Raw genomic sequence first — 21,683 nt, 5'->3', positions numbered from 1 at the left:
CTTGGCTTCTTATGGTGAGTACTGGGGTTTCTTTTAACGCAAACGAGTCAATGATTTCTTCTTTCAATTTATTTTTGGTAGGTGTTTTTTATTCTTTAGTAATTCACTGGTTGAGCACTGTTGCATAAAGACAGGTCAGTTGAGTCTGCTGAATGAAATGCTTACAATGGGAAATTGGCTTTCCTGGAGAATGAATATCCTTTGATTCCCGTGCGAGCATCTTACTGTGAAATTCATTGTGAAGAGCTGTACATCCAGTTGTTTCCCTTTGAAGTGAAGTTTTATGGGGACTTAGACACAGAAGCCCCTATCTGCATTAGAAATGGGGTGTGCGGAGAGAGGGGGCAGCTTCCATCTCCCCCCACCTGTGAGTCAATATTGTCTGTGTCTAAAGGAGAATGCCTTGCCAGGGCTTCACGTGAAAGCAGTATGTGGAAAACCATCCATTTCTTAATAAAAAAATAAGTCTAATTGCGTACTGAGTTATCAGCAGAAATCACTTTATTGGGCCATTGTATTGGTTTTGTTTGGCAAGGGTTTGGTAGCGGGGGGGGGGGGGGGTGGTGGTGGTACAGGGGTGGCTTCGGTAAGAAGCTGCTGGAAGCTTCCCCTGTGTTCGAGAGAGAGCCCGTACCAGCCGGCTCTAAGACGGACCCGCCGCCGGCCAAGGCCGAGCCCATCAGTGATAGTGGTAACGCCTTTGTGATAACATTTTTAAGAAGGAAAAAGAGTTGGGACAGGGAGAAACAGCCGCCGGAGCGAGGAGTGAGAACATGTAAGAGAAACAAGCCTGCGGACACCAAGGTCAGTGAAGAACCAGTGGGAGGAGATGTTCCAGGTGCCGGAGCAGAGATTCCCCTGCAGCCCGTGGTGAAGACCCTGGTGAGGCAGGCTGTCCCCCTGCAGTCCAGGGAGGTCCACGGTGGAGCAGATGTCCACCTGCAGCCCGTGGAGGACCCCATGCCGGAGCAGGTGGGTTCCCGAAGGAGACTGTGACCCCATGGGAACCCCACACTGGAGCAGGTTCCTGGCAGGACCTGCGGATCTGTGGAGAGAGGAGCCCACGGAGCAGGTTTTCTGGCAGGACTTGTGACCCCGTGGGGGACTCACGCTGGAGCAGTGTGCTCCTGAAGGACTGCACACCGTGGAATGGACCCATGCTGGAGCAGTTCGTGAAGAACTGCAGCCCGTGGGAATGGCCCATGTTGGAGGAGTTTGTGGAGGACTGTGTCCCGCGGGTGGGACCCCATGCTGGAGCAGGGGAAGAGTGTGATCAGCCCTCGTCCTGAGGAGGTGAAGCAGCAGAAAATAACGTGTGATGACCATAAACCCCATCCCTGTCCCCCTGTGCTGCTGAGGGGGCTTGGTGGTGAAATCTGGGAGTGAAGTTGTGCCTGGGAAGAAGGGAGGGGTGGTGGGAAGGTGTTCTGAGATTTCATTTTATTTCTCATTACCTTGCTCTGGTTGATTTGTAATAAATTGAGTTAACTTTCCCAAATTGAGTCTGTTTTGCCCGTGATGGTAATTAGTGAATGATCTCTCCTGTCCTTATCTCGACCCACAAGCTTTTTGTTATTATTTTCTCTCCCCTGTCCAGCTGAGGATGGGGGAGTGATAGAACGGTTTTGGTGGGCACCTGGTGTTCAGCCAGGGTCAACCCATCTCAGCCATTTCTGGAGGGTTAATTTGAGGACACCTTTGTCACAATCTTCGGCAGAAAGCTTTTGCTTTTATAAAGTAATGATGCTGGCGAATTCTGATTTCGCTAAGGAGGAAATGGATGAGAAATTTTCACTCTAGAGGAAAACATACCAAAAATATACTTTTAAAATTCTTGTTTCCATGGTTTAAAAGCTGTCATTATTTTAAATGCTTTATGGTAAGTCAGTATCTGTATTGGTGACTGCTCACTTCTGTTTACCCTGCAAATTTATCGTATTAGTATACACGTGTGAGCGTGTGCATTTATGTATGTTTAAAATACATATGGTATGGAAAAAAATATATATTTATCCATTAGAAGTCACTTGTTCTTCTGTCTTTTCAAATGTCTTGCTGCCAGCTGCCTGTATCAAAGGAAGTGAACAGCTGAAACATTACAGCAGTCTAATTTTATGTCTGTTTATCAGGCACTGCTGCTTTGCTGTATATTTTCTAAAAGAGTTTATTGTCCACTAGGGCTCTTTTAAAGGGAGTCTTGGATACTGGGGACCTTAAAAGTGATGAAACTTAAATGCAAATCCATTTACCTTTTCTTCCATGCAGTATATTCTACTACCTGCACTAGGAAATGCAGAGGATAACTGTTATGGTACCCTATTTTTTAATCCAACGTTGACTCTCTTGTGCTAACTTTCTTATATTTACTGTTTCCAAATAAGATGCAGATCGCAGGATACAGAAGTCACCTGAAGGCGGTTGGTTGTTCCAGGTAGAGTAGGATTTAACATGCTTGGTCAGTGCTGTGCTGGTAATTTTACTTTCATTTCATCTTTGCTAGAGGGCTTATTCCTGAATAATGGCGATGTCCCTTGGTTTGAAAACATAGCTAGAGGAGAGGAGGTGCTGATAGGGAAAAGTGAAGATGGGTGTGAAACACCGTGGGAAAAATATTTCTTCTTCAGACCAGCAGAGTAACAAATGTGTTTCTGGTCTGTCTTTTGACTCTTCATGACTAATCTCTACAATTAGAAATAAACACTGCATCCTCGAGAAGAGATTCAATCCTTGATTCAGAAATGCCTTTAACAGTCTGTGCTTAGCCCTAAGCATGTGCTTAGCTCCAAGCTTGCCCTCACTGCTGCTGGGATCATAGCAAGCCACCTTCTGAAGTGTTTTGACTGATGGCAGAAATAATCATTCTGTGATGCTCAGTTTTGTTGGGAAAAAACTTCTACCCGTCTGAGGAATTTACATAATCAATTCCTAGGGCCATCTTTTCAGTTCTAACAACATTAATTAGGAAAAAGCGCATCAATAGCAGAGCTTATCTCTGTTCATGGTGCTTGGTGGGGCCATTTGCATAGAGGGTGCTCTTTCGGCTCAGTCAGGGTAAGCAGGTAGATAGCCACATCTGCTCAGCTCTTTTTAGGTGCGTTGTGCAAATGGTTTTCCACCTCTCGCATCACCTCCATGGTGCTTTTAATAACCAGCCTCACCACAGGCAACCTTTTTGCACGGTCATGGGAACGTGCTGAGGCAAGCAAAACACTGTATGTCTACCCGAAGTGCCATTCTTTTCATACCAGGTAGCTGCAAGTGTAGAGCTGATGCTTCATAAAATTCTGACATCCTGGAAGGGGAGTCCTAGATCTGTTTTATACGCTGCAGTAAAGGTGATCTTTGGAAACTGTTTGTTGAATAACTCCACAGTCTGCTGTACATCATTTTTATTGATGATAAGGAAGATGTCATCAGTATGGCTGGCCTTGGAGAGGAAGGTGGCGAGACATTGAGTTGGCTGAAAACATTGTATTCTGCGTTAAAGACTTCAGTGGCTATTGTAGGAAGAAAATGTTCCCACTGGCACTCCTGGGTGTATTGGCTGCAAAGTTTATCAACATCCCCCAGTGCTGTACAGGCCAGTGGCACATAACTCTGCAGCTTCCAGGAGGTCCTTTGCTCTTGTATTAGGGCTTCTTATTTTTCAGTGCCATTTGGTGGTAGTTTGCTGTGAATTACTGACTGCTGTTAGCAGTCCAGCCATGGGGATGGACATGTGCAGGTCTTTAACCTTCAAGCTCAGAACTGCGCCCCTGCCTGCTAAATATGGTTACAGTGTTTTTATGATAGCTGCAAATTGTAGACTATTAGGGGAGAATGATTGGGTTTATGAGCGAAGCAGGATCTCTCTCGTCTACTGTATGTGCTGGGTCATAAAGGGGTCACCTATCTCATGTGGGATTTACGTGGGCAACTGCCCTCTATGCTACTGAGAGCAGAAAACCATTACAGGATATTATGAAAAGTAGTTTACGGATTAAATTGTAAAGCATACACTGCTACTAAGCAAGAGTACTTTGCAAATTGCCTCTCTCCTAAATCACTTTGTGTCCATTGAAATCACACAAAACTATTAAAAACAAATCATTGTCAAGGCAAATGCCTTCTTTCCCCTTCAGATGGGTCTTTAAACTTCTTTATAGTGCTTTTTCTCCTGGAGTTTTCCACCTTCAGAAGAGAAGTATTCTTTTAGCCCTGGGCATAAGGGATATACAAACATACCAGATTTGTCATGTTTCTATAGTTCTCTGGTGTTACAACCTCAGTACTAAGACTTGAACACAGCTGTTTTATGCTTGTGAGAGGAATCATAAGACAAGATCATCTGCAACTTGGAAAATAAGGACTTAATGACTCCACAGATCACCATTCTGTCTTATTATTTAGTACTTGGGCTCATAACTGCAATTCCTGTCTTTGCCAGACGGTTTTGTATGTTCTGTACTTTTAAATCCTGTAAGTTTTCTCCCTTTAGATATGCAATAGAGGCGTCCCTGAGACCGGAGCCTTTTAGAAGCTCCTGTTAGAGGGCAGCTGCCATAACCTCGCTTCTAACACATCTCAGCTATTTTCATCTTTTCCTTTGGGTAACTCTGGAAAGAGAGCGTACTTGAATCTTGAGAGCCCACAGCATTTGTCATACCTGCATTTCATTTAATACCTAGTACTTTCTCGAGACATTCGCTTTCAGAGGCATTTTCCTCCTATTTGTAGTTTTGATGGATTTTCAGCTTTTCCCATCCATTACTGAAAATGGGAATTAACCTTGAGTTTGAAGATTCATAGTCTGGTCATTACAATATCCACAGCTTAGAGATCAGTCTTGTGTGAGCAGGTGAATGCAACTGCTTGCATCCCAATTCATGGCAGCGTTTTCCTGTACCTGTTGCCACTGGCTGCAAAAATAGTTTGATTGACATGTGCCCTATAGGTCTTTTCCTTCCAATGTAAGGACTGAACTGAGGGTACCTTTCATGAGATTTGGGGTTTCTTGGTGCCGTCTGTTTTGTGACACTAGCTCGTCTTCCCTTGGATGTTGGCTGTACGATGGCCATGAGTAAATGGTGAACCATGGTTAGAACACACAGTACCCTTCCAGATCTGCCCATAGAGTGAGCCGCAGCACTGTACAAAAACACATCTTCTAACTTTTCTCCTTAACGCCCTGCCCAAAGAAGCCTGGTATTTCTTCCCACTCACACCCTGGCCGCTGATGCCCACCATATCAGAAAATCAGAGAGGATGAAGGAAACTTCTGCTGTCGGTATTCAAAATTTCTAAAATCCGGAGAAGCAGCAATTGCCACTCGGGTGGGACAACCAGGGATTTCTTGAGATCCAGCATGTGAGAGCCCTGGCTAGACAGCAGTCTCCAAAACCAGGAGTTATTCCCCGTGGTGGGAAGAGAGGATGCCCTATGTTGGTGTAGCAGGAGCCTCCTCCAAGCTGCTGATGGACCTGCTGCACTCGAAGAGACGCAGACTGGGCAGAGCTGCCACAGAAGGTTGCCCACTGCTGTCAGCAGTGATTAAAAGAATTAAAAAGGTGAAAACTTATGGCAGTGCTTAGTAAGTCCCAGGTTATTTGCTGGGTGTATTAGGAGACCTGTGTGTCAGATTTTATATCGGTGCATGCACCAGAAGCATATTTAATGTGCTGCACACAAAGCAGTGATATTCTGTATTTAATAAATGTGTGTGCATGTGAGTATTGATGTATGGCAGTCGGTGGTGCGAGGAGCAGCCTTTTTTTTGCAAATGAGGCCACCTGTTCCTCTTTCCCTGATTTGACAGGTTTTAGTCTCTTCACTGCAAGTGGGCGGACAGTTGGATTTGATTTACTGGATACTCTCATCTAGTGCGATTGCAGCGTAATTATATCGATAATCAGCTCCGTTTGTGGTCAAAATGTTCTCCGTCATACACACACTGACACACACATATATCCCAGATCATAACACATTTAGAAAATGTGTCCTGCTTTTTGTTCAGAATGGTTAGGTTACGTGATAAATATAGATTGATTTTTAAGAGTTCATAGCTGTTACTCAATCGACCAAGTGTGTGTGGTACACGATAAAATTTACAGTTACGCTTTGTAGGTATTTCATCAGGTAAGACTGGTCCTTGTTAGTGAAGTGCAAAAAATTGGATAATTGATTTTTTTTTTTCTTATTTTGATTTGCAGGTTCACCTGGAAAATGGGAAGGAGACTAAAAAAGTGGAGGGTGGGGATCATGCTACACAGGCAAAGAATATGCATTTTTCCACCAAAGAGACTGATCAAAAATCATTTTGGAGAACATACAGGTTTTCAGTTGTCTGAAAAAAAAAAAAAAGTTCTATTTGTTTAGGCTTTGGCTGGTTTTGTTATTTTTGAGCTTCAAAAATGTATGAAGGTGGATATAATTAGAAACACCATTTCATTTTTAATAAGTAGTGTTGAAAAGATTTTTTTAAAAGATTTTTTTCTAAGTTAGGATTGGTTTTTGTTTTTATTATTTTTAAACGGTTGCTACGTTTGCACACTCATGGATTATCAACTGACCAAGTATTTCACCATGGGAAAAATTGTTCCAAGCACTTAGTCTAGCTTTAAAACACACGTAACAGTTTGCCATCAATGTCCATGCGATGTGTGTCTTTTAAAGTATATTTAAATACAACACAAGTGCTTAATGCATTGGGAATTGTAAGGAATCTGGAATGGGTGTGTGCTGGATTGGTTATACCCTTAACATAAGCAAACAAGCAGACACATGAATGTGCACTGGGATGCAAAGCTGAGCAGCCGGTGAGGCATGGAGTGTTATCCCGCAGTCAGTGACACCATGGACTAGCATTTAGCATTTTTTTCTGCACTACTTTTCACGCCGCTTCAGCTGCTCCAAAAAAGTAGCTTGTGGCTGAAGGTGAGGATGAGTGGTGGCTCCCATAGAAGCCTCTAGGTAGGGATAACCCGTCCCCATCCCCACTGGAGGCACCCCTTCTCATCCTGCAGGCACAGCTGTCAGCGATGGAGGCAGCAAATTTCCTACCTTCTCCATGTGCTCAGCTTTGGGCTAACACCTTTGTACGAGCAATGCTCGTACAAAACTTTTCTGCTGTTTGTTTTTGGTTTTTCGTTTTTTTTTTTTACCAAAAAAGCCATTCTTGTTGAACATTTGAATAGTCAAAGCAGGGCACCCCCACTGCCCACTCTGGGCCTGCTATGGATAAACAGGCAGCGGCAGGACTGTAGGTCCCATCCCGTCCCACATGCATGAAGTTAAATAGACCCTCACCAACTTGCACATATATTGTAACTTCATCAGGACTGACGGTTTCTCAGGGATTATAATATTCCTTTTCCTATCCAGCTGCTACAAAAGCTTATTACTGCAAAGTATCCCTCGCAATGTTTTATGATGACCAAGCTGTGCGGAGCCAAGTGGCCAGAGGTTACCCCAGTGCCTGGTGCGATGCACCCCGGTCTGCAAGAGCATGATGGACCAGTGGTCGTTTGACGGCACCAAAAAAGGGAATCTCTCAACCTTAATTAATTGTTGTAGCAAAGGCTCCCTCTGCCTTCAGCTCTGCAGTTCTCTCTGTAAGGAAACACCAGGCAGCAGGGGAGGGGATGTCTTTCTCACCAAGAAAGTCTTTGAGAGCCTCTTCGGCTCACTCCCACAGCCTGGCAGATCTGGAGCCAAGGCAAGTTACAATTGCCTTGATTTTTTGGGGGCTGAAATCCATGACCCAAGGTAAAAATGAGCAGAAGGGAGTAGCAAGGAACCGTGTTGCTGGTTTTAGTGGCTGGCCAAAGCCAGGGTGGCAGAAGATCCTCCAGAGAAGGTTGTGGCTTTGTCCTGTATTGGGCAAGGTGTGGAAAATCAGTCCTGGGCAAATTCCCTGCATGGTGCCTCGGATTTGAAAGTATTTAGTGCAGAAAATAAATCCCAGCTAGCTGGAGTTATAACTGTCTTTCTACCCTCTTCTCCCAACCCTCATCCTTCCTGCTTCATGGGCGATATCCCAAAATATCTCCCCTGATGAGGTGATGGCATCGATGTCTGTGACACTTCTGAGGCTTGTGACATCACCACCCAGAACATTTCCAGTAAAGGAGGTAGGACTAGGTTGGTTTGCCAAAGTGGAAAATTTAATTTTATTGTTGACTACACTGAAACCTGGATGTTATAGAGTTCAACTTTTGCCTTTGTGTTCTTCCTCTTGAAGGTAATTGTATGTTGTGCATCGCAGTCCATCAGCAAACACCACGAACAATAACAAATCTGACATCTGTAATTAATGTTCTTACTGGTACCGTCCTGTATGTGATCACACATTGTGTAGGGCAGAGGAATAATTCATCAGAGCAGTTGGGAAAAGCTAGTTTCTTTATTTACACGCTGGAGGCAGAGGGTAGAAAGGAAACTTGGCAGAGAGGAATACCTAGTATCTTGCTCAGAAGTGATCTTAAAGATGACACATGTCATTAATAAAATAAAAACCCATTTCTTATCGATTCTCTGGCAGTTGTGTATTCTCAAATAGGCCAAGCAAAAATTATAATATTTGTTTTGTTCTGTGAACAGAAAGGTTAAAAAAAATTCATTTCAGCTCAGAAAGAAACACAAAAGAATTCTTCTCCTATCCACATGGAAAAATTCTTGAGATCTTAAAAGCATCTTTAAATAAAATGCATTGTGAAAGACAGCAGTTCAAATAAGCTCAACTCTTTTTACATATAAAAAGCTAGAAACTATTTGCAGAGACAGATTTGTCTGACTTAAAGTCACATTTTTGGTGGTGAGGGGACCAAAATTCATCAGTCTCTCGTTATAAGTCAAGTCTTCAATTAGTCTTTTGTTATCCTAAAAATAATGGCAAACTAGGAAGGCAGGAGGGTATTCAATGTGTGCATGCATGTGTGCGTATTTATGTGGGTATTTAATAGGGGTGGGTCTTTATCTTTAAAATTCCTATTTGAGTAGAGATTTAACTAGACCTTTGGCTTCTTCGTGCTGTGAAAAAGGAGTGTGTTAGCATTTTATTGGTGAAACGTGTGCATTCAAAGCAGAGCATGGCATTTAAAGTCCCTTGGGAGCCTTGTTTGATCACTTTCTCCCTGATAATGTTTGTGTTGCCCTTGTGTGGCTCTCTTGTTGTTGTTTCCTTACTTTAACTGTGATTTTATCTACTCGCCAAACAAATTGTTTTATCTCTTTTTATGAACCTGTGCCAGACAATTTATTTATTAAGATAATTGGTCCACAGAAAGGAAGAGCAGGAGATTTCCCCTCTGGATAATTGAACTTTAGTTAAACTTAAATGAAATTATGGAAAGGAACAGGCTTCCTCCTGTTTTTTCTTCCATGTGAGGTGGAGGTGGGCATCAATTCTTGCCCCCTCCAGCCTTGCTGCTGCATGTGTCATCCTTCCTCATGCCACCCAACCGATGCAGTGTAGGGGACACCTCCAGGAAGAAGGGAGTGTCTGCAACGGGTGGAAGTGGATGGACCCTGGGGATGGTTAAACTACAAAAGTAGACCAGATCCATGGTCCATGTTGTTTCGTTTGATTTTAGCAGCAATAAATGAATGACTAAAAGCGTTTGCTTCACTTCTCATCAAGAAGGGTAACTATAGCCCATACACCTCACCTACAGAGATTCATCCATCATTGATGACTTCTGCTCGATTTGACCAATTGTATCCAAGATTCAAATTGTGTGGCCTTGGAGAGGTGCGGTTTTTTAAAATAAGGGCAGATTCTTCCAGTTTTTCCTATACTGTCCCACTTAGAATCACTCTTTCTGCACCTGAGACTCTCTGGCATTGATGTCCATGTGATATAGTCCAGCCTGAAACAAGAACTCAAGGCAAATCCTACTTCTAGCTTCAACACTTAGCTTCTAACATACAGCTAGAAGTGCCTTTCATTCCAACCTTCCCCCTCTCTTTCCTGGTAGCTATTGTGGCTGTTATGATCCTCTCTAAGAAGAGTCTGTCTCACATGCAGTACCACGTGAAGTGTAATATCTAAGCACAATAGGATCAGCTAAGAAAAGAGCTGCAGAACTTAAATGTTTTCCTGTCACTTGTTTTGGAGTGTTATATTGTTAATGTTGTGCCATGTGTAATGCAAATCAGAAGAACAGACTGTGGGAAACTTTTTCTTGGTAGTATTCTTCCAGCCGTAACAGAGCGAACAAATTGCCAAAAGCAATATCCATGCTCTGAGTTTAATATTAAAGAGGAGGTTATTTTTAGAAGTTTTACCTAGAAAGTGCAAACTTTAGCAGCACAGTGGTACACTAGTGAATTGACTGTGTACTTTGGAAAGCGCTTTTTGTGGGAAGTCCAGATGAACATGTCCTTGCTGAACCTCTGTGCTCAGCCAAAGCCTCTGCAGCTGGAGTCGAGCAGCAATGAGCAGCTCTGTTCCGCTTACAAATCATGTATGGCTTTAAAGAAACTGTGGGCTTTCTGAAGAAAACATATGGGGATGTTATCCTGTCTGGTGATCATGCTAATTTTTTCATTTGCATAGGTTTTTGACTCAATGCTTGCCAGCGTTCCCCAAGCAGTGGTGCCAGGCACTGACTGGCACAGGGCTGCCCCGGGGACCGCGACACGGATGGTGACGTGATGCTTCTCAGCCCAGATAGAACAACCTGAATTTTCCCCAAGGCATGGACAGCCCAACGAGCCGCAGCAGCAGCAGTGGAGGGGGAACCCAGGCCACAGCACCTGCGTGTGTCCTTAGCTCAGGTTGTATTCGGAAGTCCATGTATAAATGGTATAAACCATCATTTTGGGTTCTGCAGCTGGGATGCAGCTAGGGGAAGCAAGTTGAGATTTGGGGGAAAGCACTAGCAATAAGGAGGTAGCAAAGCTAGGGTTATGGTCCACGTGTTTCTGTAACGCCCATCAGCACAACAGTCAGCAAACTGATAAGTAGCTCGGGAGAAAAACAAGAAACATCAAAGAGTGTGTGTCCATACAGGATCCACTTCTTCCCACTGTAGCAGCCAGTCTAATAGAAGACGATGCCTCTGCTTCCACCTTTGTCTCTCTAGCAAGAAAACGTGGGTGTTAGCTGTGCTGAAATGCTGTGTCCTCATCTTGCTTCAGTGGCAGCCGCTGTTGCGCGACGTTGGCCTTTGCAGGCTGAATGCCAGTGAAAACCAGTCTGGCATTTAGCAGATGTTGGGTCCAAAAACTCTAAGCGCTGCTGACTACTTCAGAATTTAAGTTTGTCTTCGCAGCCATGCTGATGGAGCCAGCGCTGACTGAGCAATCTTCCCTAGCAAGAAATAGATTGTACAAAAGAAAAGAAAAAGTTTACTGATAAATTAAACCAGATTTCCAATTGATTCTGGCAAGAGATATCTAAGGATTTTTGTATGTTGCTGTTACATCAGTTAGAGGGTGTAATTTTTTATTTTTTTTTTTATTTTCTTTTTTTTCTTTCACGCTCATGTGTCAGAGCTGGGCTAGCAAAAATTCAAATACACACCAAGCTTAAGAATGCAGGTCGTATTTTACTATTACTGCTCAGACTGGGAGTATGGCATGTACAAGAGCACTTCACTTCCATGTGTAGCAGATGAAATGAAACACCCATTTACTTTTCATGCACAGAAATGGTAATAGCAGCTGGAGAAAGGAGACAACAATTTATTTTGAACACCAGTCATTGCGGCATGGTTATAGCAGGGTTAGGACTGGTCCACGGCTATGTTGTAGCCAGCAGGTTTTAGAGTGGCATTTTTGCCTCTCTGCCTGCCTAAGGATTGTCTGTAGGTTTGTGAAATGCATCTGTATCAAAAAATGGTCTTGGGACAGGTCCTCAAGCCCGTAACGCCTTCCCTCTAACACACTAGTGTTCCCATCTTGGGTTACACAAGCTGTGCTCTCCCACTAGCTATCTGGAACCAGTTCAGGGTTAAATTGTTAATCCTGACTGTTTATCAGGTTTCTCTTCTTTGTTTTTACAGGTCCTGATTCAGTAAGATATTAGCATATATTTGAATTCAACCATGTGACTATTTCCACTGAAATAAAATAATAATAAAATTTAAAAACCTGTTTTCAGGCCTAAAAGTGAAGCTTATGCTTTATTGCCATATCCGATCCCAACCTGAATGCTGGCGTCTAAGGCATATAGCAAAAGGCTTTAACGGAGCCATAAGCTTAATCTTAACTATTTAGCACTCTTAATGAGCCAGACTTTGAGTTTCTTGTTTAGTCTTGAGTCAGGCAAAGCTGTCCCTGAGCTCTGCTGGAACTTTGTCAAAACATCAGGATCTTGCTTATAAGGGTTTTCCTTTTTTTCTCCCTCTCATCTGCCCGCTGTAACGCACCGTCCCGGCGCGCTCACCCGTCTTCACAATCCTTTCTCAGTTCACACTGCTGCTAGGAAGCTCATCAGTTTTAACCCGCCCCTTCAGATTGAGGAGAAAAAGAGACAAAAAAAGGAAAGGAGGCAAGGCAGAGCTATATATCAAATCATCTTTGGGAGCCCTGGGGTGTTTGTCTCCTTGTACGGAAGGTGCTTTGGGCAGGGACTCGGTCTCCCTCCCCGGTCCACCCCACCGGGCTTGCTCGCAGCAAGGAAAAATACAAATTCCAGATGGCATCCTGTCTCCGGAGAGACTTCCAAGGCTTTTTGCTTTGTTGCTAAACGAGCTGCAGCGTTAACCCCTAGCAAAGGGGCTCGTTCCAGACAGGCAGTGGGAGAAGGCTCAGAGCAATCTAACTTTAAATGGCAATGCTGCTAAAGCAGCCTCTCTGTGCACCAACTCAAGTAATGTGCACTCAAAAAATGCATCAAATAGGTAAAAAACAGACTTTGGTGACTTCATGCTTTTATTTGAGGAAGGTGAGAGGGAATTAAAAATCATTAAAAGGCAAAAACCAATTCAGTTCATTAAGATATAAACCAATTGAGGGGGAAAGGTAACTGAACAGAGACTTTATTCAAAAGTTGCAGGAATCTGAACAGCAGGCGAGGTCCCCAGGCTGCCGCAGAGACGTGGATGACCTTGGCCAAGATTCTTTGCTTTTGCTGGGCTTATGTTTTACCTGGACTGTCTTAGGTATTCAGGCTGCAACCCCTTCCCAGCTGGGACTGTCACTGTGGATTCACATGGTGCCAAGCAGGAAAGGTCCTGAGTCGTTCTGCATTTCTGGGCACTTGGTAGAAAATAACTAATAAGGTCTGGCGTTAAGGCATGAAGATCAGGTATTAGAGTTGATGCAAAAAGATAATACAGCCTGCACAGAATATTTCTACTTAGAATTTCTATTTTATTTATTTTTCACATGTGCAAGGAGCCCTAAGCCACAGCTGAAAAAGTCACTTCTGTGGAAAAAAAAAAAAAGAAATAGCTATTTTTACAGCACACAGTTGTTCTGGACAGGATATGAAGAATATTGCATCTGATTGAAAGTATAACAGCAGCAGAGGTGGGCAGGATATAATTACTCAAATTGTAGTTTGGCCAGGACACCAAAAATATCTAGTATAAAATGCCACCATGTTGTCAATTCTTTTCAGTGTCCAGGACATTTATCTAACAGCTCCTCCAGACATGGCACCTCCCCCAGCACAGTTAATTCTCCATCGAAGGACAAGTATAATCAACTCAATTGCTCAGCCCGTTTTGTGCAATACTTTCTGTTTTGCTTAACCACGTCCTTTTCTGAAGCTGTCTAAACCCAAGCCTATTATCTTGCAAAAGCTGCCCAAAACAGTGTGGCTGCAGGGATCCGTGACATCCTTAAATTTGTGTAACAGATATAGGTTTTAAATCTTCACTTGTTCCATGGGATGGAAACATGCTCTTTGGATGGATTAGCCAAAAAAGGTGAGCGGTAGTGATGTGCATGCATTAATTTTATGAAGAGTCTTGTGGGCACTGGCCATGCTGGGACAGAGGAACTCATCTATTTGGGGGTTAGTTAGGAGATCTTGCTTCAGTCAAAGAACAGGTTCCGAAGCCATGAACTGTAATCAGAGCAGGATGAGTGAAGGAAATCACCAAGGAAAAAAAAAAAGGAAGGTAGTAAATTTCAGGTTTTTACAGCCATTGCACATCCCTTTCATCACATAGAACCTGCAGGGGTAACCTATGGTGGGTCCGAAGCCCTTATCATCTCACCCTGAATCACAGGCTGGTTGCTCCTGCTTTTCTCCCTTAGAGAATGGAAGGCCTTCTGCAATAAAAAATTATTCCTAGAACTTTGTAGGCTGGTTTTCATGCCTATAGTCTTTAGACAGCTCATTCTCACTGATGCCTACTTCTGGTGGGTACTACTCATGTAAACAGACTCTCTTTAAGAGAGTAAGGGTTTGCAAGAGTAAGTTGACAAACCCTTTTGTGGGGAAAAAAAAATATCTTTTTTTCCTTACCAGAAGTAATTTGTGGCTCTATATTTGAAAGCTGCTTTTTACTGGATATAAAATTACTGTAATCCCGAAATGGTCTCTAAAGTGCCAGAAAGTTGTATTTAAAATGTATGTTAATCTTTACATCGCATATGGCCTTCTTGTTTCCTGCTTTTACAATTCCTTTCACTTCTAAGAATTGTTTTTTATTTACACCTCTGTGAAAACAGAATCAATTCCCCCATACACACTGTTGCATATTCTTTGGAGAGAATATATTGATTGAAAAACCTTCTACTAGTCTTATTAATCTTAAGCAGTATTGACTATGTACGGTTCTATGTACCAGTTATACATGTGGAAAGCTCACAAAATAACAATATCAATAATGTTCTGCAACAGAAACAATCATTTTATAAATAATGAATGTGCCATATTGAATTCTACAGGTATTGGGGGCACTTTTTAAATTTTACAGGCCCTGTGTCCAGCTTTGTTGACACCGATATAAATAAAAAATAAATCCGTTGCATTCAATGCAGTCACATTTGTGCAAGAGCCAATATGAGAGAGTCTTAGAGCAGTTGTTTGTCAAACAAGAAAGTAGGACATGGCATAAGTACCATCTGTGGAGAGTGATTCATAAGACAAGAATGCAGCATAATCAGTTAAATAAATACTACCCTTGTGTTTTGTAGTCTAAATGGACCTTACTCCAGCACAAATCATAGTGCAAGGTCAAAGCAATTGCAGGGACACGTGGAATTTGTTATTCCAATTCCTAGAACTATGAGGAATTAACTCGGCTTTAAACTGGAGAAGAGCCAGAGACCTGCAACTGTTTCTTTCCACCTAGAGTGGGATCTTAATTTCTGCCTGGAGGGACACGACTCGAGAAGCTGGAGCAGGACTGAACAAATCAACTGACCTGAAGGTGTGAGTTTTTGAGAGAAGACATCTAGCAGCTTGTGCCAACCTGTACCTTGGCCATGCTGGGTCACCACGGGGTCCGGGTGAGCACACAGCCAGCATGGAGAGGTTGGCTCCCTTTGTACGGCTAACTGGATAATTCCCCGTGACATCCGATGAATGGTGATGGTGTATAAAGGTTTCTATGTAAGAGCAGCTTAAACCCAGCCTGAGCTCTCGGGGCGTAGGCAGGTTTGTTAGGTGCATGGATTTGCTGGTGCTTTTGGGAAGCTGCAGGAGTGTCTGAGGTCCACAGCATACGTGTTCCGTCAGGGAGATGACAGGTGGGCAAACATAAAAGCAGCGCTCAAATGTCATCTGGCAAATGAAGAGGGTGACTTGTGGGCAAAAATATTTCACCCGTGTCCTCTTTTTTCTCTCAGACTTGGATTTTACAGAGTTTGCTTTGTGTGTCCTCTGTTTAGGAGGAGGAGCCTGTTCTTTTCATAATTTTGACTCCATTGGAGTCGTGATATTCTTCAAAGCCAGAACAAAGACTATCATAATAAATAGTTTAGCAATGAGTAAGCCATTTAAACAGTTACTTTAAAAGGTATGAGATTGTTACGTTGAAAGACACCACGTTTTTTCTTTTCTTTGCTCTACTATTATTATTTGAATCATCATAGGTCCTAAAGGCTACTAGCAAGATTAGTATTTAGTATCACCAAACTCTAGTGAAACAAAGATCCTGCTCAAAAGGGGTCTGAAATGTCAAGTGATGGGAATGAGAGAAGAATTAGAAGGAAAAAGGTGACGTGACTTGTCCCACGGTTACGCTGTGAGCAGGCAGCAGACCGAGGAATAGACCTCAGGTCCTGTGGCTGATAGCAGTGATTTTTCTTCCAGATTACATGGCCTCTCAGTTATCTTTTCTGCTCAGATCTGTTTCTTCACCCTTTAGCTATTGTCACCCTCAAACCCAGCACCGTTTTGGACTCCAGTGGGCTTGTGCCAGCAGGAAAGTGCCCTTTAGTAATCAAGTGTCAGATGGATATCTGAAGACTGGGTGCTTTGGTTTAGCACCCCCAAGCTTTAAATTCTTATTTCAACAGTGCTTGGGATAGGGTGTGCCACTTTGGACCAACTCCCTCATCATTTTGATCTGGTTAATCATGGCTAAAATGACTCAGACGCATACGTGCAAACAGGGCTGGGACCCAAGGAGTATGTGTCTCCCTCTGAATTTCTAGAACTTCTTGTTCTTGCTTGTTCCAATAATAAAAAAGGAAAAGCCTTTCTTCGGTGGCATTTTGGCATTTCTGCTGCTGTGAATCATTGAGAGGTATGTAACAACTAGAGGAAACTTTTCAAAACTTGTTGGCACAGGAAGGAGGCAAATGTTTATTTTAATCCAGCTTGCTTACATTTTCTCCTCTCTTTACAATTCCATTCGTAAAAGGGAATGCAAATTACTGACATAATCTTAAACATGCAAAGAAGATGAGCTTTTAGAAACTGCATGGAATATACAATTCTAAATCTCTACAAAAGTGCAAAACATTAAACTCAACCAAATTCTAGTATTTGGGCACTGTCTGAAGGACAAAGGATGCTAAAAACGTTACAAATGCACTAGCTTAATTTTTCAGTTTGTGATGGATTAACTTTAACATGCATTTTAATTTGTAGTTGGATTTTATCAGCTGTAGACAAAGTTTGATAATCTCTTCTTGTTTAATTAGCACAATCCTCTTAGGAGGGAGAAATGCACAGACAATAATAATTTACGTTCTATCACAATTTCATACTGACAACCTGAAATATCTTCTTTCTTTAAAACATACCTACGTGTGGTTCTTTTAAACATCTTTATCCTACCTTCTCCGTTTGGCGTGCGTGCATGTGTGTACATGTAAGGGTAAAAAAAAAGAGAGGGAGCTTACACTATAAAATGTTTCCTCTGCGTAAAGAGCCAAGAGAACGTGTAAATAGACTGCATAAATAACAGCCGGCTCCTTAGAAACCAAGAGGCACACTCCTATAGAGGCTCAGCTCCGTTATGCTGCTTGGAATGTGAATTGACTCATTAACACTGAAGCTTTACTCTGGCTTTTTTTTTTTTTTTTTTTTTTTTCCATGGATGAGGTCTGAATCTGGCCCTTTGTTTCCATGTAGAGCTAAGCATTTGTTGTTTTTCTGGAGACTTGAATCCTTTCTCTGAGACGGAGGCATTGGTATTTTCTCCTGCTATAAAGCAAAGAAACTTTCTTGCCTTTGTTAAAGTTTCACCCAAGAGATCCACCCTTTTCATGCTGACACCGGGCTGGTTTCTTCTGGTTCCTTCGCCTGCAGGAATAAGGGGCTGCTCACGGAGGTCCGTGCGAATGCTTTCGCCAGGACCTGGGGGAGACGAGTTAGCACTGAACCAGTAACCTGTCCATCTGTTTTGGGGTTAAGCCTACATCACCAGGTTCTCAAGGTTAGCGCAGGCCTCTAGAAACGCGGGTTCTTGTAGAGGAAGGGAACCCACTGAACCAGCCCACCCCAAGAGGTGTTGGTGAGTAACCCCTCTGCACCTCAGATGCTCAGGCAGCCTGGGGTAGAGCTCCCCAGCACCCCCAGACCATACTGGAGAGCAGAAGAGATGCCCTGATCTCTCTTCTCCATGCCAGCAAAATCTTGCCGAGGCAAGGGGCAACGATCTGGTAGCTGTACTGTCCCATTCGGCTCATCCGCCCAGCTAACGCAGCCGTCTCCGCTCACCGCAGTCAGGCTTTGCCCTTCCACTGGGCAGAGCTCTTTGAGTTTCACGGCGCACGAGGCCAGTAGGAGCAAGGTTGAGTTTGCTTTATATCATATACGTACATGTTCATATAACCATAGAAACCTGACATAAATATTTTAGTGCATATTTTACACTGCAAGGTTTTTTAGGTCAGACTTTAAAAGGACTGAATATATTTTTTTCACTTATGCCTTTTTTTGACTCTGTTTTTAAAAATCAAAATCTTCGTCTCCGATTCCAGCAAGCCCTAATGGCAAATTAATGCTGTTGTAATAACTTGGGCTGTGCCTTTGGAAGGCATCAGAATATTCTTTTATTGCAGCTGTATCCAAAAAGGTCTCTCCAGTCCCCAGCCCTTTGTGAGGCTGTTTTCCCATCCTTCCCTGCCAGTTTCCAGGCTGGAACAGATGAGCGTTGCTACATCACCACTGATGGCTGGAACAGCACTGTCAGAGGTATCGTTTTCAGGCACAGTTTCAGTATGCTTGCTCTAACCTTTAGGGAAAGCAACAGTGCCCTGACATTTATGTTGGTTTATATCCCCTGCAATCCCTTTTCAATTAAAACTCATTTCTATAGGGCTCCCTCTGAGTATCCCACAGCCATTTATGACAAATCCTTGATGAACCAGCGCTGAATGGACTGGATTGTGCTTTCACCTGGCTTCCAGACAGCCCTGAACATCAGGAATCTCCTTGATTTGACCCTCTCTGGATGTCTTATTTTGGTCATGAAAATTCCCAGAGCTGCCTTAGAAAACTGTGGTGTTTCAGAGAGAGGCTATGTGGGAACATTGAAGACTTCAGTCATGCAAAGCAAGAGGGCTGCTATCCATGTTGATGAGACCGGTGGTGTTCTCCGTGGGGAGCTTGGCTCTTAATGATGTGTAAGAGTGGCTGCTGGATCGGGGAGAGGCTTGAGAGCAGCCAGCCACGGAGATGACTCCATCATCTGTCTTGCAGCGGGCTGCCCTGCGTCATTGTGAGCTGCTATATTGAAATACTGTGAAGAAATGCACTTAATTAATGAGCTGTTAAAGCCTGGTTCCCCTATATTATCTGGTTCACAACGATGCCTCTACCTTTTGTTCCCCAGAATTTTACCTTTGAAGTAGCTTCTTTGAAAACACATATTCTGCACGCTTTGGCTCAGTGGACTAGGATCACACTTCTTAAATTCCTCACATGTCCTGATTATTCTTCTCAAAATAAATATATACAGATATTGTTGCATTTCCTTGCTTAATCTCAGCAGGCAACTTCACTTTAAAGTATATTCAGGTAATTACTACCCAGCCCTTCCCACAGCAGCTTTTCTGACATAGGACAGCTTCCCGCATGACAATACCCAGATCAAAGAGCGCTCGAGTATTGTTTTATCTTTTGCACTAATGCTGCATCGGGCTGATGCGTGAAGGAAGATCTCAGTCTGTGTTCAGAGACCCCAAAACAGAGCATAATTCAGCATTTGAAGTGGTCATTTATCACTGCCTATGGGTGACTGGGTGGCCAAGGAAAGGGTCTCCCAACAGGAATCTCAGCTGAAGGGGCTAAAGCTTAGGATAGAGGATTGCAGTAAAATATAAATGGTAGCGAGTGTACTCATTGGGGGGGGGGGGGGGGGGGGGCATATACCAAACAAAAGAGTTTGTCCTCTTTTTTTTCATTCATCTCTATTCTGCTGATTTCCTGGTTTGTGCAGGGTATTTGCAATATTGACTTGTTAAGACTCCCTGGGCTGTTTTTAGGCACGTTGCTGCTGGTTTACCTGTTTTGCTGCTGGCTATAGTAGGCAAAAGGAGTTAAGTGCTTTATTTATAGAGACAGTGTGAACCTGTGTGCAAGCTAAATAGAAAACCCAAGAATTCTGCTTGCAGTAAACCACATCCTGCCTTTGCCTATCAGTAAATATTTTTACTATTATTATTGTTATTAAAATGTTAAGACTATCAAGCAGTGTTTTGCAGTGCAAGCATTAGGAGGCACAGCTGAGCTTGTCTGACTTGATCCAGCAGAGACAATGCATGCATACTAATGATTTCATTGCCTTATTTGTCTCCTGATATATTTTAAAAGGTAAGTTAACGTTCTCCTACCCGGTCTTTAATGAATACCTTACATCCTGCATTAGGAACTCACTCATTTTCCTAAAATATTGCCAGCATCAGTCAAAAGGAACAGTTAGACATTTGCTGGTGCAGGAAACAGTAGTCTTCAGAGCTGAGGATTACTTTGATAAGGGGAATTCTTCCTTTTTCACACCTATGCTTGCAGCTAGTATAGTGTTTATATCCAGAAGATGAGCTGTATTTAAAACATTTCTGGAATAATTAAGAATTCAAACAAAAATAGTTGCACACATCCTTTTTTTTTTTTTAATCAACACATATACAGGAGGCTACGTCTTTTACCAGTGTAAATAAAGAGAATGATTGATGCTCCATTGATATTTAGGGGCTGTCTTAAATGCGGTGCTATCATTTTCTCAATATGACAACTTTTCAGAGTTTTTATTTTACACAACAAAAATGGGTTTTTTCTGCTTTGCCTTGTGCACCCTGCCATCTCCACAGGCGCTGTAACCACCTTCCCCCACCAGTAACAGCCAGCTGCAGCTCTCAGACACAGCTGTGAGAGTACCCAATCTACACAGTTCATAATAATGATTTCTCTTTTCGTGGATGTAAAACATAAGGAAACACCAGATGAGGTGTTTTCCCCGCTCCCGGTGTAAGTTTCTGGAGTTTGGGGGTCCTTTGAATCTGCTCTGGCAGTGGCCATCACCAGACGAAGCTAAGAGCCCTCCAGATGTGAGCTCCTGTAGCACAACTCCTCCAAGAAGTTGCTCTTTCCTGTCATTCTCATGGTCTTACCACAGTTATGGTCCTTTTCATGCTGTGGTCCTTGTCTTGTGCCACGAGCAGGTTAGTCTCTGTGCCAGCTACTAAATGCTGGACTGCTTTACATGCACTGATGCACCCCTGGGCTGTCAAATCACAGCCATTGCCTAGATAAATAGGGATGCATGTTTTTAGCAGAAAAGTCTTGCCCTGTCTGTCTTTGCTTTCACATCCCCACTCAGAAAATGAAGATAAGAATCCTCAATTCCCTCCTGAGAGAAGAATAAAAAGGTGTTTGTTTATGTGTGTCGAGTACCAGGAAACATAGAATGGCAAATGTTTATTTTAATGTTGCTCTGGAGGAAGGGAGTGGACTTGAGGTGGTGACAAGAGGAAAGTCTGGCTAATAAATGACAAAGTCCAGGTCTCTGTCAGTCATTGCTGCTCCACAGTAAGTTTTATTGCTCCTTTATTTCATGTTCCAGTAATCCGAGCGTCGCAAGCCCAGAGTAAGAGGTGGCCCATGTCTGACAAAGCTTTGAGTTTAACTGAGCAAGAGATGATAAAGCCAAGGAGAAAAAGAAGGCAGAGGCAGGTCCAGGTGGACCAGCGTGCCGCAGGGCGAGGCGAGGGGCAAAGCCCACGTCTCCTGCACTCTTCCCCGCTGCTCTCTGCATTGAACCAAGCTCTTCCCCCAGAAACACATTATGCAAATGAAGCGATGGCCAGACACACGTTTTGCGGGACGGTCCTTGTCAATGCGTTGAGGG

Source organism: Accipiter gentilis, chromosome 7, assembly GCF_929443795.1.
Source record: "Accipiter gentilis chromosome 7, bAccGen1.1, whole genome shotgun sequence".
In the NCBI taxonomy this organism is placed as follows: Eukaryota; Metazoa; Chordata; class Aves; order Accipitriformes; family Accipitridae; genus Astur; species Astur gentilis.
Note: the sequence above shows the minus strand (reverse complement) of the source record.